The sequence below is a fragment of the Apus apus genome, chromosome 1 (genome assembly GCF_020740795.1).
Source record: "Apus apus isolate bApuApu2 chromosome 1, bApuApu2.pri.cur, whole genome shotgun sequence".
Classification (NCBI taxonomy): domain Eukaryota; kingdom Metazoa; phylum Chordata; class Aves; order Apodiformes; family Apodidae; genus Apus; species Apus apus.
In genome coordinates this window covers 103,119,526-103,134,677 of record NC_067282.1, presented here as the reverse complement: position 1 = coordinate 103,134,677, position 15,152 = coordinate 103,119,526, and the positions used below count along the sequence as shown (strand labels likewise).

Here is a 15,152-nt window from a genome sequence, read left to right as displayed (position 1 = left end):
TGTCCCATAAGACTTTAGAAGCATTCAAGCAGACAAGTTGTCTCTTCCCTGGGATTAATTTCAGTATTTAAATGCACTGTCCAAGAATGACACAAGCACGGCCCAAAGATTTTTAAATATAGTATAAGGAGCATGTTTCCTTGTTCTGAGGTATTTTTCTTTTTATTTAAGAAGAAACCTATGGAAAGGAGGGAAGAACTATCCCTGGGAAACACAAGAGGATGCATCTGCCCATTGATGAAATAAAAGGAAGGTGCTAGTCATGAAAAAAAATAAAAAAAATGTGTGCTTCCTCTTCAAAGCTTCCCTCTGGAAGTTCACAAAGCAGCTTCACTAACAAAAGAGCAATTTGTGGTGTATGGAAGAGGTAGGAATGAAAACAGGTGCATACAGGGAATCAGAAGCATGCTAGAGTCTGAAAATTTGCCATTCACTTTATAATTCAAGGCACAATAGACATAAATAAAATGGGATGCAAAAAATCAATGTGGGTAAATAGTAAAGGATGCTTTGGAGGAGATTGGAGAGGAAAGGTGCAATTGCTGCTGAGGTATGTTTAGAAATAACTGAGATAAGAGGCATTAAGACAATGGTGTATGGGACTGTTCCACAGTGATTCAAATCAGGAGCTGACCCTAGCTCTTGCAACAGATTAAAGGATGGCTTAAACCAGCTCCTGGCTGGGATGGCTGAGATAAACCCTGCCCTGCCTGATATCCAGAGGACAGAGTGGAGTCACCACTTTGCCCTTTCCTGCCTCTACAACCCCTCCAGCATGCCTTGCAGTATAATAATGACCTTTCCTGTGGTATCGGGAAGAGCTCTGCAGTGGATCTGGTCCACCACACTCAATTTTACACCTGCCCAATCCCACCAGCTTCAGTGTGCCTTTGAGCCAGCCCCGCAACCAGGCATCTACAGCACAGACTGTTGGATGCTGCGCTTGCCCTGCACAAGAAAGGCGTGATGTCCAAAATGACAGTCTGACTTCTCCCAGCTGTTTGACATGAGGGTCAGGTTAGGGATAAGGGCTCTTCCAAGCATCAGTGGCAGCTCCAGGATAGCTACTGCAGCGTCCCAGAAGTTGGTCCAGTTCTCAGCCCAGGTGACAGGTGAGGAAGAGCTGCTGTCGTGACCCTGGCTGCAAAGTGGGGCTGAAGCACAGCAGGGCTCAGCCCTCAGCTGGCACTTCCAGGGCTTGTTGGGGGTATTTGGAGTTCTCACTGACAGAGAGACAAAGCATGTGGTTTCACTAAACCCGAAGTAAGGTGGAAGCAGTTCCCAAACAGTGAGGAGTAGACGTGTCTGCTCCTAGTGAAACCGCTTAGGAAAAAACAAGTGGTGAGTTTGAATGACACAAGGTAAAGGAGAGAAAGGACACAAGGTTTTCTGGTAGGAAATGAAAAGCTCTGACACATAAATAATGGCCCATCCACTGGTTTTATATTCCACAAGCAATAAATACTGCAAGAGTTAAAACACGGCACCATGGATGAGTATGAAAACACAGAAATTAATCCAAACATACGTAAAGTGTAAAATGTCGCCCCAGAGAAGGGGGAGTGAAGCATTACAGGGCAGAGGGGAGGCAGTTGCCAAGAATTAGCACACGTGTGCACACAGAGACAAGCACACAAAAGCAAAAAATAAAGACTGAAAGAAATATTGTACAAGAGGTTAAGGTAAATAAGAAACTCTTTAGATATGCACGGGAAAAAGGCTCAGGAATAAACAACAAATTTACTTGCAGGACATGGGAAGGATGATTTATTGATGTGAGTTGGCCACTGATAAATGGAAAAAAAAATAATTAATAATTAACTGTTTTCCTTAATAATCCCAAAGGAAGGTAGCAGAAGAGAGGCCAGGGCCTATCCCACACTAATTTACATTGTGGGAGGACAAAAAACACTGGTAGAAAGCAAAGATAGCATGGTCTGACTTGCAGAGCACTGAAGAAGTGGCAAATCTCTGGAGTGAGGTCAATAAAGTGCAGGAGGCCAGAGCTGACCCCAAGGCAGAAAGATGGGAGGTGGTTATTTAGGAGTGGGAGGTTGAAGGAGCCTCTGCAGTGCGGCCCTGGAGCTGTGGGACTGGGACCACAAACAATCCCATGCCTCCCCATCTGCCCCTCTCCACTGCCATTGCAAACCCATCTGCTCAATGCCTTCTTGGAAACTATAGAGATGTCCACTCATCGGAGGCCTGGCAAAGGTTAGTGAAGTTTCCAAAGTGCACGTTTGCCTTGAGGAATTAAAAATAAGCCATAAGTAGAGTGGAGGGGACAGAGTGAAAACTGAAAAAGTTACAGTCATACTGCAAGGCATGAAGTTTGGCCATTTTGCCAAGAAAGAATCCAACTCTCAGATGTGCCACTCAGCACAGGTATCACCAGGCTTGATGAAACTAGATATGAAGTAACTCTCTGATTTTATATGATAGCACAAAGCTCCAGCAGCATCTGCAACCTCCCCAGGACTGGATCCTGCCCTAAGCATCATCTTCATTAGCACTGCCACCCCAGCTGCACATCAAGGGCTGGAGGACTGGTGTAAAATACGCCTGTGCCAGCAGAGAGAGAAGCTGTCGTGAGACCCATGAGCTCTGCCAACCAGTGGAAAAACTTGGCAGCACCCACCAAGACTAGGGGCAAGCCAAAACAGGAACAGAGAGGGTGCTCCATCAAAAGGGGCCAGGCAACCACTGAAAGTTTGGGATAAGAGGAGGCAGGTGAAAGTTTGAGCTGTGTGGCTCAACCTGGAATGACGATAACAGTGTTACACATAAATTTAAGAATTAATGGGATCAAATATTACACCGCTTTTGTGATCAATGTGATGGGCCAGTTGGCTTAACCTTCCCCTCAAACCTGCATTATCAGCCTGTCAGTGTCAGAGTGCTTTTTTTTTAGTGTCCCCTTTTATGTCTGTGGAAGCTCCAAGGGCACATACTGTAGCCTGTAAAAAGGATTGTGTTCAGGAAACTGATAAATAGCCTGCATCAAATGGAGGCGGCAACATCCCTCATTTGCTTTTGGAGGACACGTCCCAGCCGCATCCCCATGTTGGTGCCCAGAGTGCTAAAAAAAAGATGTTGCTCCTTTCTGCTCTGTATTTGGACCCTGCCTCCTCAGTGAGCCCTGGGAACAGGCTGAGGACCGTGTCCTGGTGGCTTTCTCTTCCCTATAGGTCCCAATCGGTGGCAGCACCAGTTGCATACGGCTTTGATGGGTACTGCCAGCAGCATGGCTATTACAAAAGTAGTAGATTGAGTTGCTGGGGTAGAAACCAGTTGTACTGTAATAAAAGACTGCAGCAACTCTTGATGCTTATTCTCTATCTTGACTCCAAAGGTTTCCCTCTAATTTAATCCAGATAACTATATGTCCAGCTGCTTGCATAAGCTTTGGTGGCAGGAGGAAATCTGTAGGAAGAGCCCTGCTCCTTCATGCTGCTTCCACCTGCCAGGATTCCCAATTCTGGACAAGCCCTGCTCTTAATTGTGCATTTTCTCCCTGGAGGCCAATTTCCCTAGCAACCTCCCATGATTCATAAACTTCATCCAGACACCAGTTTTCATCACATACCCTAAAGATTAATGGTGTCACAGTTTCGCTTTGGAAATGCTTCACAGACAGGAGACTTTCTGCTCCCTGGGGTTGGGAGCCTGAAGAACATAGCTTTGCCTATGACCAGCTCATGTCCTCCCCAGAAATCAATGGCTCCCTCCAGACCGGCACAGCAACTTTCAAGCTATGGCTTATAACTCTTCACACTTTGAGCTGTTCCACAGAAACAGTTGAAGTCGTGGCCTGGCCTCCCAGGGACATGGAGAGAGGTGAGCCTGAAAAATTCAGCCACCTTTCTGGGAACCACAGCCACAGAAGGGAGAGGAAGAGACAGCTTTAAGGCTCCTGGCTGTCCTAAAGACTGTGGGAAGCATCAAAAACCTACTTTTTTATTCCTCATTTTGTGATTTCTAATTTGACGCTGGTTCCCCGAGGCACTCATCCCTACTCTCCTTCCTCCACTCATCCCAGGGAAGCCCAGGGACCTGCTAATATCCACAAATTTCTGTCCAAGGTAAATGATTGCAGTTGTTTGACCTTAACCCTTGTGTCTGTAGGAAAGCTTTTTGGGTGCAGTCTAAGGTGCGAATACAGTGCAGCTATAGTAATGTAAGCCACCCAGTAGAGATCTCAATTTTGCAACAAAAATGCTTTTGTGTGTGTGTGTGTGTTGTTAAACTTGGGAAAGAGATGAAGAGCATATGAAGAAGGCAGTTATACCACAATAGTGGTGTCCACATGGATGTAATCTCTGTTCCTGCACTAGGGCATCTGGCAAAACCTCCCTGTGCAGATAGCATCTAGGATAGTCAGTTGTTCAGGATGGGGCCTGAGCTCATTTGAGACATTCAGACCATCCTTACCACACTCTCAGTAGAAAAAGCCGGGAAAAGAAACAAATGTCTGCACCTCCTCCCCACAAGATACTGTAATTTTTCATTTTCTTTTAAGTCTTCTATTGCATTTTGTGGTTTTACTTCAAAAATATCTCACCGGGGAAAAGAGTGATACAGCTCTGTGGATTTTCTATTGTATCTTCAGGTTTTTCTGCCCTGTTCCACAAAGCACAGGGAAGGAAAAATGCTGGGGCATCTCACCTGTTCCTACTGAAATAAGTTGAATGAGAAGGACAGTAAGATGATGTGATTTGCCACGGGAGCCTTCCCATACCTGGGAACACATCTGGTTTGCTCACGGCTCCATCTCAGGCAGGTGGCAGCTGTTTACCAGCACTGATCTACAGGTAACCAGGGCTCAGCAACAGGCAGATACCAGCTTGGTTGGGGCCAGAAATGAGTTTTCCTTGGTGCCTGAGGTACATCCTTTCTCCAGGCTGCCCTGGGACATCCTGCATGTGTACCACTCTCCTAGTTTTAATCAGGGTGATAGTGCTGTACTGCCTCTGCCCTTGCCACAAGGGTGCTGTGGAGCATCTGACTGCCCTGGAGCCAGTGCATCTCTCCTGTGCTAGGGTCCAAGTTCATGCACCCTGAGGACCTCAATATAGGTTGGCTTGGTAGGAACAGTGTAGGCATTTGCTTGCTGTGCTCATCTCGTGTGTCTGCATCAGGCAGATCCATATGACCCAATGGAGGAAAATTGGTGGCCCCATATATCTAAGCACTTTGTGCCCTTTAAGGGACCTGAAGATATCCAATGTGGGCAGATTCAGCAGAGGACCTGCTGGAAATGCCCACCCTCCCAGAGTGGCAGCTGGGAGTCAAGCAGGATATCCTAGGGCATCTTCCATGACACTAGATATCCCAATCCCACTAGGTGAGTCAACACAGCCCTTTCCCAGCAGACCCACTCCCTAGTGATAGGGTGGAGCAAGAGGTGAAGTGTGTCAGCATGTCCCTGTGTGTCACTGCTAAGCATACCCTGAAGGTAGCAGTCACGGGAAATACCTGCAGAGTATGAGAGATGGAGAACCTTTCAAGTTTATTTTTAACCATCCCACAGAGCTGTATCACTGCCTGGGAATACTACAGGCTTGTTCCAGGATGTTGCCACCCTCAAAAGTGTTTTCAGAATAAAAGAAATAAATAATAACAGGCCCTTTTAATTATTTGCTTGCTTGTTGTTAGACTACATTGGATGTAATTTTAAAGTATAGTTCATTTTTAATTCTGCATGGAGTTATGAAGACTGCCTGGGGTTTGGTGGAGTAAGTATGGTAAAGAAAGGGTCTGTCATCTCCAGTAATATGGCACATAGGCATTATGAGTGAGGAATACATACATTCAGAATGAAAGCTGACTTTCCTTGGTGTAGGTTGTCTTCTAGCTTCTGGATGCTTTAAGCATATTGCAGTGGGTTGTGTTTTTTATTTCTAGCTTTCTTGGTTTGTGAAGCAAAAATGAAGTGACTGAGTCCTAGAGCATCTTAACCCCAGGGAGCCGCTGGGATAACCACAACTATCCAGAAAACTGGGGGCCATGGCAGCTTTCCAAGCTACTGGTCTCCAGTGCCTGAACACTGGGTCATCTGTTTAACCTGTGCTGGAGCTGGCTCCTGCAGGACAGACAGCTGGGAAAAAATTCTTGTGGGACTAGCCTCATCCAGAGTCTTTGGGTTTTTCTGCCTGCAATGTTCTCATGCATGACCTTTTCCAGCTCCGCGAAGGACGAGCACAACTTTTATTTCACCCTTGAGTGAAAGAGAGAAGGCACCAGTGACTTGTGTTTTATTAAAGCCAGGCCAACTGCTTGGGGCCTTCCTGTGACAGGAATTATCAATCTTAAATATATATAGTGGAACAGTCTGGCTTTGCCTAAGGCCTGAAAGATGAGAGAGGTACTGCACTGCTATGTGCCTTTTATAAACACCCGTTCTTTGGTGCCCGTGTGTCTGGGGCAGGAGCGAGCTTTCTGGCCTAAATGCTGCTCCCTCACCATGACCACTTGGTCCCAGCGATGCTGAGGTACATTGCACACATGGACAAGAAACAGCATATGATCCTAAATACATTATGATGATGAGAGGGGGGGGTCAGGAGATGTTGCAGTTTGTTTAATCCATTCCCTGGGTATTCCTGTGTTCCCCTCACTTGGGCCAGTGACCTTCAGGAACCAGCACCTACCCTGCCTGCTCTGTGAGCATCCCTGGGTTTCCAACAGGCACCTACCTGTGTCAAATGGGATCCCCTGGTACCCAGCACAGGCTTCTTTATTCCTCTCCAGTGACCAGGTGGGCAGGAAACAGGCTGCTAATCAGTGATGCCCTTTCAGCTCTGAGCCTTGGATCAAAGTGCCTCAGCTTTATGTGGTACCCAAAACCTGGCACTGCTGTGTTCTGCAAAGACCTGATTCACTGGGAACTCACTCTGCTAGTTTACATCACCAAGAGGTGTTTGAAGGCTGTGGGCTGCCAGGCATCCTCTCAGCTCAGGTATTGTCCATCTTCCCACAGCCTTCACAAAGGTAGAACAAAAGCAGAAAGGTGTATTTTGCTTTTTGCCTACTTCATCAGAAATACCCATGCCTGATGCCAGGCAGGTTGCTAGTGGAGGAGGATGCTGCAGTCACAGACAGGAGGGGAAGCACCTCACTTTTTGTGGACTACATCCTCAGCTGGGCCTGGGTCTGTGTTCTTTTGTTCACGATGCTCAACAGGCTTAGAGAAAGAAATTATTTTTTGTTTCCCCCCATGAGAGCACAGGATCTAATTCCTCCCTCTCTAAATCAAAAGCAGGATGAGAAGGCGAGAATCTAGTTTTGTCTCATTCTCAGATCTCTGTCTCAGGAGGATACTGGGCTTTAAGATCATTGAGCCTCTGTAGCTTCCAGCTAAGAGAACGACATCCAGAACAAACACCAAAATTGGTTAAAAAGGATCACTTAGAGAATACAAGTAGGTTGGGGATGATTTCCCATTGCAGATGAAATTAGTGTAATTGCATCAGCCCTTTCCTCTCAGGACCAAGTTGCCATGGGGCAGTTTGGTTTGCTCTTCCTAATACACACAATGTGTTTTTTGGAGTCATTCTCCAGTCACCACGTGTCCTGACGGCTGCCTTCCCCTCTATTGCACAGGCAGCTGCAACCAGCTGCTTCCTCTGCTCCAAGTGCCTCTGCAACCAGGGGAGAAAAAGGGGGCCCTGGTGCTTTTTCTGTCACACTCCTTTTGATGGCTGCACTGCCCTTTTCATGTCTTAAAAGCCAAGAGCAGAGAGGGCAGGCTGTGGTCCCAGCCCCTGATCACCCCTCTCTTTGCCCGGGCAGTACCTTTTTCTAGAGAATGGAGATCAGCACAGCACACCGAATTTCAGATGGTATTTTGCAGAAAAGTCTGCTTTCTGGCAGCTAAGTTTTGTGTCCCAGCTGTCTGTTAGCCCAACTGCTGATTGTCCAGAGAGCCTCGACAGAAATGGCTGATAATAGTCCCACAATTTCACAACTGCTAAACAAGTACAGACTATGTATAAACATGGATTCAGTGGGCTGCCAAGTTGTTAGCTTTTCTTCATCTTGCTGTTTAGGAGGTACCTTTAATTTTTATATTTATTTTTTTCTGTATTAAAAAGCAAGAAATACTTAACATTTATCTAATTAGCCTGGCTACAATACAGACATTCCATGATTACAGACCAAAGTCAGTAAAACCAAATGTGAATGATACTTTTTTGTACCATTAGAGCTTAAAAATCAGTCGCACTATGATTAAATTGATTCCGGGTGGATTCTTTTGAGTAATTATGTTCAAAATCTGCCTGCCAGTCCAATTTGCTATCAAATCTCACTTTATCACTACCATTCCACATGCAGGTGCACAGACAATATAAACCCAATGTCCTACAAAATTATCATCCTTTTGTAGGAATGAAATGCTGATTGTTTATTATCTGATTTAATTTCTGGTGGTTACATCTGAGCTGTCTGATTTAGCAACATTTTCAATCAACCTTAACAAATATTTGAATACATTTATGTAACAATTAAAGTGCAACATAGCATGGAGCAAACTCAGCTCTTCCACTGCTTAAATCAGGGGGTCCACTTTCTATCCCCTAAGGAACGGTATGTCCCCGGGGTAGTCAGGTGTGGGGCCACACATGAAAAGAGCTGTGGTCCATGTGGTTGTCTGGATGGAGTCAGGCAACCTGGTCCATGCTGCTGGTCCATGACCCTCAGCGAGGCTGTCCTTTGGAGAAGGGCACCATGGCAGCCCCTGGCAGCCTCTCCTCCCTGTGTGGCCACCAATGAGAAGGAGCTGGAACCAGGGCACCCCTGGGATTACATCAATGTCCACGACCCAGTCCCAGGTTTGTGCTATTGCACCTGGAAGGAGGATTGCACCCCTCAGACTCTGCTGACAGCTGAGAGTGAGGCCTGAGGTCGGCTGCAGGGCTGGAGGATGGGTCCAGTTTCTTTTACACAATTTCTTTTACACAGGGACAGGACAAGGGGCAATGGGCACAAACTGGGGCACAGGAGGTTCAAGCTAAACAAGGAAAAAAATATTTACCGGGAGAGTAATAGAGCACCGGAACAGGCTGCTCAGAGAGGTTGTGGAGTTTCTTTCTCTGGAGACATTCAAAACCCTTCTGGATATGTTCCTGTGTGATCTATTGCAGATGATCCTGCTCTAGCCTGTGGGGTGGACTAGATGATCTTTGGAGGTGCCTTCCAACCCTGACCACCCTGTGACCGTGACTCTGTGAGGCTGGCTGCATGGGACACAGTACTGCTGCCCTGAAGTTTCAGAGTAGCATTCCCTTCTTAAGGATGTTGAAACAAGGTTGTCAAAGAGAGCTCGTCTATTCACTGCGGAGGTGAATTGAGCTGGGCCCTAGGACAGCTCTAATATAGCACTGTCTGCCTTTATTTATCAGAGACATTGGATGAAGTCAATATTGCCCATAAGCTTTCAGTCACCTCTTCTCCAAGCCCTGAGGCACCATCCCTGTTTGCAGACAGCCGGAGTCAGCTCCTGTGGGAGCAGATGGGAGCTGTGCTGGCGGATGGAGGTGGGATGGGCCTGGCCATTTCTGAGCTTCGCTTGTGGCACTTCTCGCTGTTGAAGAGTACTGAGCGCAGGGTAGGATGTCTCTGGTGTTATTTTTGTACAGCCAGCTTTGTCCTGGATGTCTTGCTTCCCCTCCACACAGCACGCTCTAGCTGTCAGTGATGCTGTTGACAAAGAGGTGACTCATTTCCACTCCTGAATCTCTCTCGTAGAATGCATCTATATCCTGTTTGATTTCACACCTATCCTGTTTGCCTAGTTACGTAGGATTACTGTTCTATCTGAATTTTAGATTGTATTATAATGAGTGCGTTTCTATTATATTGTACTATATGCTAATTGCTCATTTAATTTTAACTTGGTGATATGTTTATACTGCAAATGGTTAGGAAAATTATTTATAAGAGTGTTTTAACTAGATGTGTAATTTGAGGATACAAATTTTATAGACTACACAAAGTCCTATGGGGCAAAATTGCTGTACCCTTACTAAGTTAGGCAAATGGCAGTTTACTTGAGTGAAGAAGCATTCATAACCCAGGGAGTCTTTCAGGACCACTGTTTAATTACAGTAATCACTACTTATAAGTCACAAACTCGGATGTTGTGCATCACCAGGTCTGTTCTTGGCTTTGCTGCAGATGGGCAGTGTGATGTTGAGCAAGGAGTGCACAACCTGGGCATTGAATCTCTTAATCATCCCTATGAGGAGTTACTCATGCTGCTCATTTTGCCACAGGAGTAATGAGAAGACGAACACCCCCATTTTCACCAAGTACTCAGGACTTCCTCAGGTGGAAGGCTCTTATTGGAGCAGAAGGCACCTAACTTCTTTATGTTGCTTATTTTTTTGGCCTGGGCTAATGTGTTGCACATTAACAGCAGAGTGCTGGGAGCTTTGTGCATCTCCCTGCCAGTGCCCCACTAAATCTGTCCACTCACCATCCCTCCATGAGCCAGAGTCCTCCTAGGTACACTCACCTTATCTCCCCAGCCCTCAGCTCCTCTTGAAGGCACTCAACTAGAGCCTTTAAATTACTCCTGTACTTAGTATAATTTACTGTAGGAGCTGAGGGACTGGACAAGGCTGGAGGGAAGATCAGAAGAAGACTTAGATGGTACTGCAGAACTCCTCAGCCTACAAGAGGCCCCATGACAGGCTGGGTGGATGGTTTCCAGCTTTCCCTGCTGTGTCAGCCCTATATAGACAAAAAAGTTGCTCTTCTTCTGTCTCTGTTTCTGTGTGGATTTTAGTATTGCAAATACCGATCAGACAAGTGACAATGAAAGAAACCATTCAGAGCACCTGGAGCTTTAATAGGTAATATAATTTGGCTTGCTGTGAACATTTGTACTTAAAATTTCCCATTTCAGTGTGGAATTACATTCTGACCTCATCAGCATACCTGACTTAGCACTACTGGCAAGTTTGCTAACCCTTTATTTGATGTCCTGATCTACTGTTTGTTTCAACTGTAGTAAAAACCTTCATTTTCTTCAGTAAAGTGTAGCAGCCAAACTAAACAAATATCAGAAAATCCTTTTAACTGTGTCCACTTCTTTTGTTTGAATGCCTGAAGCTTCACACCCCATGACAGCACAGCTCCTGTGCTGTAGCCTTGCAGTGAACGCACCTCATTTCTGCTGTTCCTCGTGCTCATGAGCACCAAGAGCCCTGCTGTCCCCAGGGAATTTGACTTTCCTGTTTCCATTTACTACCATGTCAGTAGAAGAAGAGCTTTTTAGCAGTTTAAAAACACACTTGGCTCTCGACTGACAGCTTTCCTGCTTTACCCTCAGGAACCACACAGCAGAAGGTCCTGCCTTTCAAGGCGTAGAGCTGGTGGGGAACCAAGCCCCTGGATACAGCAACAATTTTCCCACCTCTCACATTGCAAAGCCTGGCTCAGCTGCCCCCAGGCCAAGCAGCCTGCTGATGGGCAGGCTACTGAGCACCAAGAGCCAGGAAGGGAGCTGCCCTTAGGGCTGGGCCATGGAGCAGCAGAAGCAAGTTTTTAGGGTAGTGCCAGCTCTGCCCCCTTTATTCCTCTTACTGCCTTGGAAGGATAGGCTTTGGGATGGCTTGGGAGCCACCACACATATTGGGCAGAAGAGGAACACCTGCTAGGTCACTGGTCTCCTTTACCAAAGGCATCTGCTGGAGCTCACCAACCTGTGCAGGCTAGAAAATGCTCTGGGAAGACAAGGCAAGTTAAGGAATGTGGGAGAGGATGTACAGTGCAATGCCCAAACCTAGAAAACCTGCCATGAAAGTGGCCATCAGGAGGCACAGACATCCAGCCACTGGGATGCACCACTATCTGCATGGCTTGGGTATTACCAGAAGGCAGGAGTCCTGGAAGTAAGCTTCCTACAGCACTTTGAGGGTTGTCAAATATGCCCACATATGACTGAAACATCTGTTTCTCCACTCATCAATTGAAGGAGGGCCTGGAAATGGCCATGTAACCCTGGACAGAGACAGCTGTGTTTGCCAGCAGCTACAGCAGCTCCAGTCAGTACTTGTAAGCCCACAGGCTGCCTGGCAGACAAGGTGAATACCTGCTGCTCCTGCAGAGGCTGAGCTCTGCCTGCAAGCAGATATTGTGCCTTGTTCCCTTGGGCTTCAGGCAGCTGTGAGTTTCTCTCCTCATTCCTGCTCTGCTGACCTTCTGGATCATGGCCTCAGGACCTGGGGCTGCATCCACAGTCATCCCTTCAGCACAGGATCACACCCTCCTGAGTCAAGTGCAAAGTCAAGGGCTAAGCTGAGATTAGGGATCAGGTATTTTAGTAGGTGGACATCCTAAGAACTTGATCCGAATAGCTTGGCTTAAAATAAATAACCCATTTTGAATCAGGCTTTGCTTGTGACAAACAGACCTTCACAAATGTAGGGGAAAGAAGTAGGAGACAGATGAGACAAGCAGCTGGAGCAAATCCCCCACAGAGTCATGCATGGCAGTAGTACCATATCGAGCAAGACGGACTCACTAACACTCATGTTTCTCAGTTTAAGCAATGTGTCTTGGTTTTCCATCTACGTAGTGTGCAAATAGCCACGTTTTGCTGACAGCTTGGCTTCCTGTGGGACTGTTCTGATAAGGCCAGTCTGGGAGGAAAAACTCAAGGGAGTAAATTGATTTTTTTTTCCCAGTGGTTTCATTGGCTCTTGAATCAGGCCTAAAATGTTGCTGATGCTAAAATCATACACACATTTGGCTGCACACAATTAGCCATATCCTTTAATAACTTGATCCAATCTCTTTGCAGAACCAACAGTAATACCAGGATTGGGGTGATGCCAGGTGACAATGAGCCATCTAGTTACACTTGAATGGTTCAAGAAGGCAAACTTCTAATGCTCCTGCCTAAGAAAAACAGGTCCCTTTTAATTTCAGCAACCAAATCCCATTGCCCCTGAAGTTGCCAGGTGCTGTCTCCTGCTAGACCCTACCTTCCCATGGTCTGTGCTTCATGGGCTACTGAGTGTGCCTGGATCAGCTGTACTTGCAGCTCAGCTATTAATTTGGGATTTTTTGCTGTCATCAAGCTGTCTCACAAGCTGTGGGGATCTGAAAGTGTCCGAAAAACACACCCAGTGCTTCTGTTACCAGTAGTGAGCCATTTGCAGCACTTTGAAGTCTCTGGTTTTGCCCGTCCTCAGCGTGACACATGACAAAGTTGGCCATTGCATGTCATTGTGATGAAGAGGATCCAAGGAAGAGCCTGTTCCATGGGCAGCCTGCTGTGCTGCTGCACAGGACTGGCACTGCTGGGGCCCTGCCACAGGGACAGCCCAGAGAACAAAGATCAGGATCAGTCTCTCCCTCTTTCACAATGTGGAGAAGGGGCTTCTGAAGGCACCTCACACTTGCCACACTTCTGCAGACATCTGCTATAATCCTGCCAAAGCAAAGTCTCCCCACATGCAAAGTTTCTGCACATTGCCCTTGGTCCTGTTGTCCTCCTGCTCTCCGGGTGCCAACACTCACTCCTTCCCCATGCACTCAGGTGGGAGAGAGCTTCGCCTCAGTGCACTCACCTTTGGCTAGTGATTTTTAAAGTCAACTTCTGAACAACCTCTTGTTCCACCAGGGGACTGCTGAGGCAACCACTCTTACCTAGTAACCCCCTGTTTTTCCTCCCCCAAACCTGAGGATGCATCTTTCACAGCAAGCTGCTTGTCCCCTCTCCACACAGCATGCCAGTGCTGCTGGAGGGATCTGCATGCAGCGAGCCTGGGCTATGGGAAAGCCCTTAGACTCTTACAGGAGCCAGCTGCCCACAAGGAAGTAGTTTGCAGCATGACATCACCAGCACTGCACAGGCATGAGGGATGACACAGTGGGAGAGTGGGTCACTTGGATGCCAGTGGGGGAGGCAGAAAAGAGAAAGAAGGAAGAAGGTGATGCTAGCCTTGCTGGGTTAGAGCGGGGCCTCTGGTTTTAGGACACAGTAAAACAAGCAGATTAAAAGATAAGCAAGCACAATGCCGTGCTTCCCGCCAAATTCTGCTCTCTCCTAGCATCTTCATTGCCTCCAAGTAGCGGGAGGCTTGCACTCATTTCTCATCTCAGTTCTCCTGCTCTGGCATTCTGCCAGTTCCTCTCCCCTCTGGCACCAGCAGGGGGTCTCCCCGGGGCTTCCTGCAGCCAGACACCATGCCTGGACTGTTGAGGCATGATACATTAAAGCAATTCTAACCCTCTTAGCCCCACTAATCCCTCTCTCGGGCAGGAAAACACTGTTTAACATGAGGGATGCAGCTGCTTCAGAGACCACAGTGGCAGGGGCAACAGTGGGGGCCGCAAGGTCTAGGCAAGGTTTACCAGAGGCTCAGGGGGAGGCAACCCCAGACCTCTCATCCTCAGGTGTTACCACTGCCGTTAGGTTTCTGGGGTTCCTGAGGACACCCCGGGCCCAGCTGAAATCCACAGATTTGAACCCAAGGTCTCCAGGGCTGCAGCCACAGCTCAGTCCCTGCCCTATGTCCACACCTCATCACAACTGCCATGTACAAAGAGGCCTGAGCTGCTGTTTCCACTCTTTCTTCACTGATTTGTTGAAACGAGTTAGGTCTCCTGGAATCCCTCAGGATTTGTAGGAAAGGTATCTAAAAGACAAATCCTCAAATCTGTAGTTTTCTATCAAAATAATGGTGCCTATTATGACAGCCAAAGTATAAATGCTTAGGCACACAAAAATAAGCATTGGTGCTGTGGCTATCTATTTAAATCAGATCTCTGGCAAAAGCAGTTCTGGACAGGAGAGACCCATAACCTTTCTTGCTTGTTACGTGGGCCTAAGCAGAAGACCTTTATTTGAAGCTTTTTTCTTCTTTCACATGTCACAGCAGCAGTATTCTCCAGCAGTGGAGGGCAGCTTTTCTCTAATTTTAGATCTTTCACTCGAAAGATGGCAGTTGACAATGGAGACGGGCCTCTGAAAAGGACAGATATGAAGGCATGCCTTTTTACTAAAGACGTACAAGCTGTGCAGCGTGGTGGTTCTTGTGAGATCAAACTGAGTGGATTTCAGATTCAAATCCCACTCTACTTTGAGGTCAGACTCCAGGCAATGTGTCCCCAGCCGCTCGCCAATGGAAAGGCAGGCG

General features: G+C 47.1%; 1 protein-coding gene across 1 annotated transcript in view; it reads left to right on the top strand.

Annotated features, from left to right (window-relative positions):
- TSPAN7 (tetraspanin 7) overlaps positions 1-10,091 on the top strand; it is a 191,163-nt gene extending 181,072 nt beyond the window's left edge. The window contains exon 8 of the mRNA XM_051618637.1: positions 10,081-10,091. The gene's annotated coding sequence lies outside the window, so the exon portion shown is untranslated. The remainder of the gene's footprint in view (positions 1-10,080) is intronic.
- Positions 10,092-15,152: the final 5,061 nt, after the last annotated feature.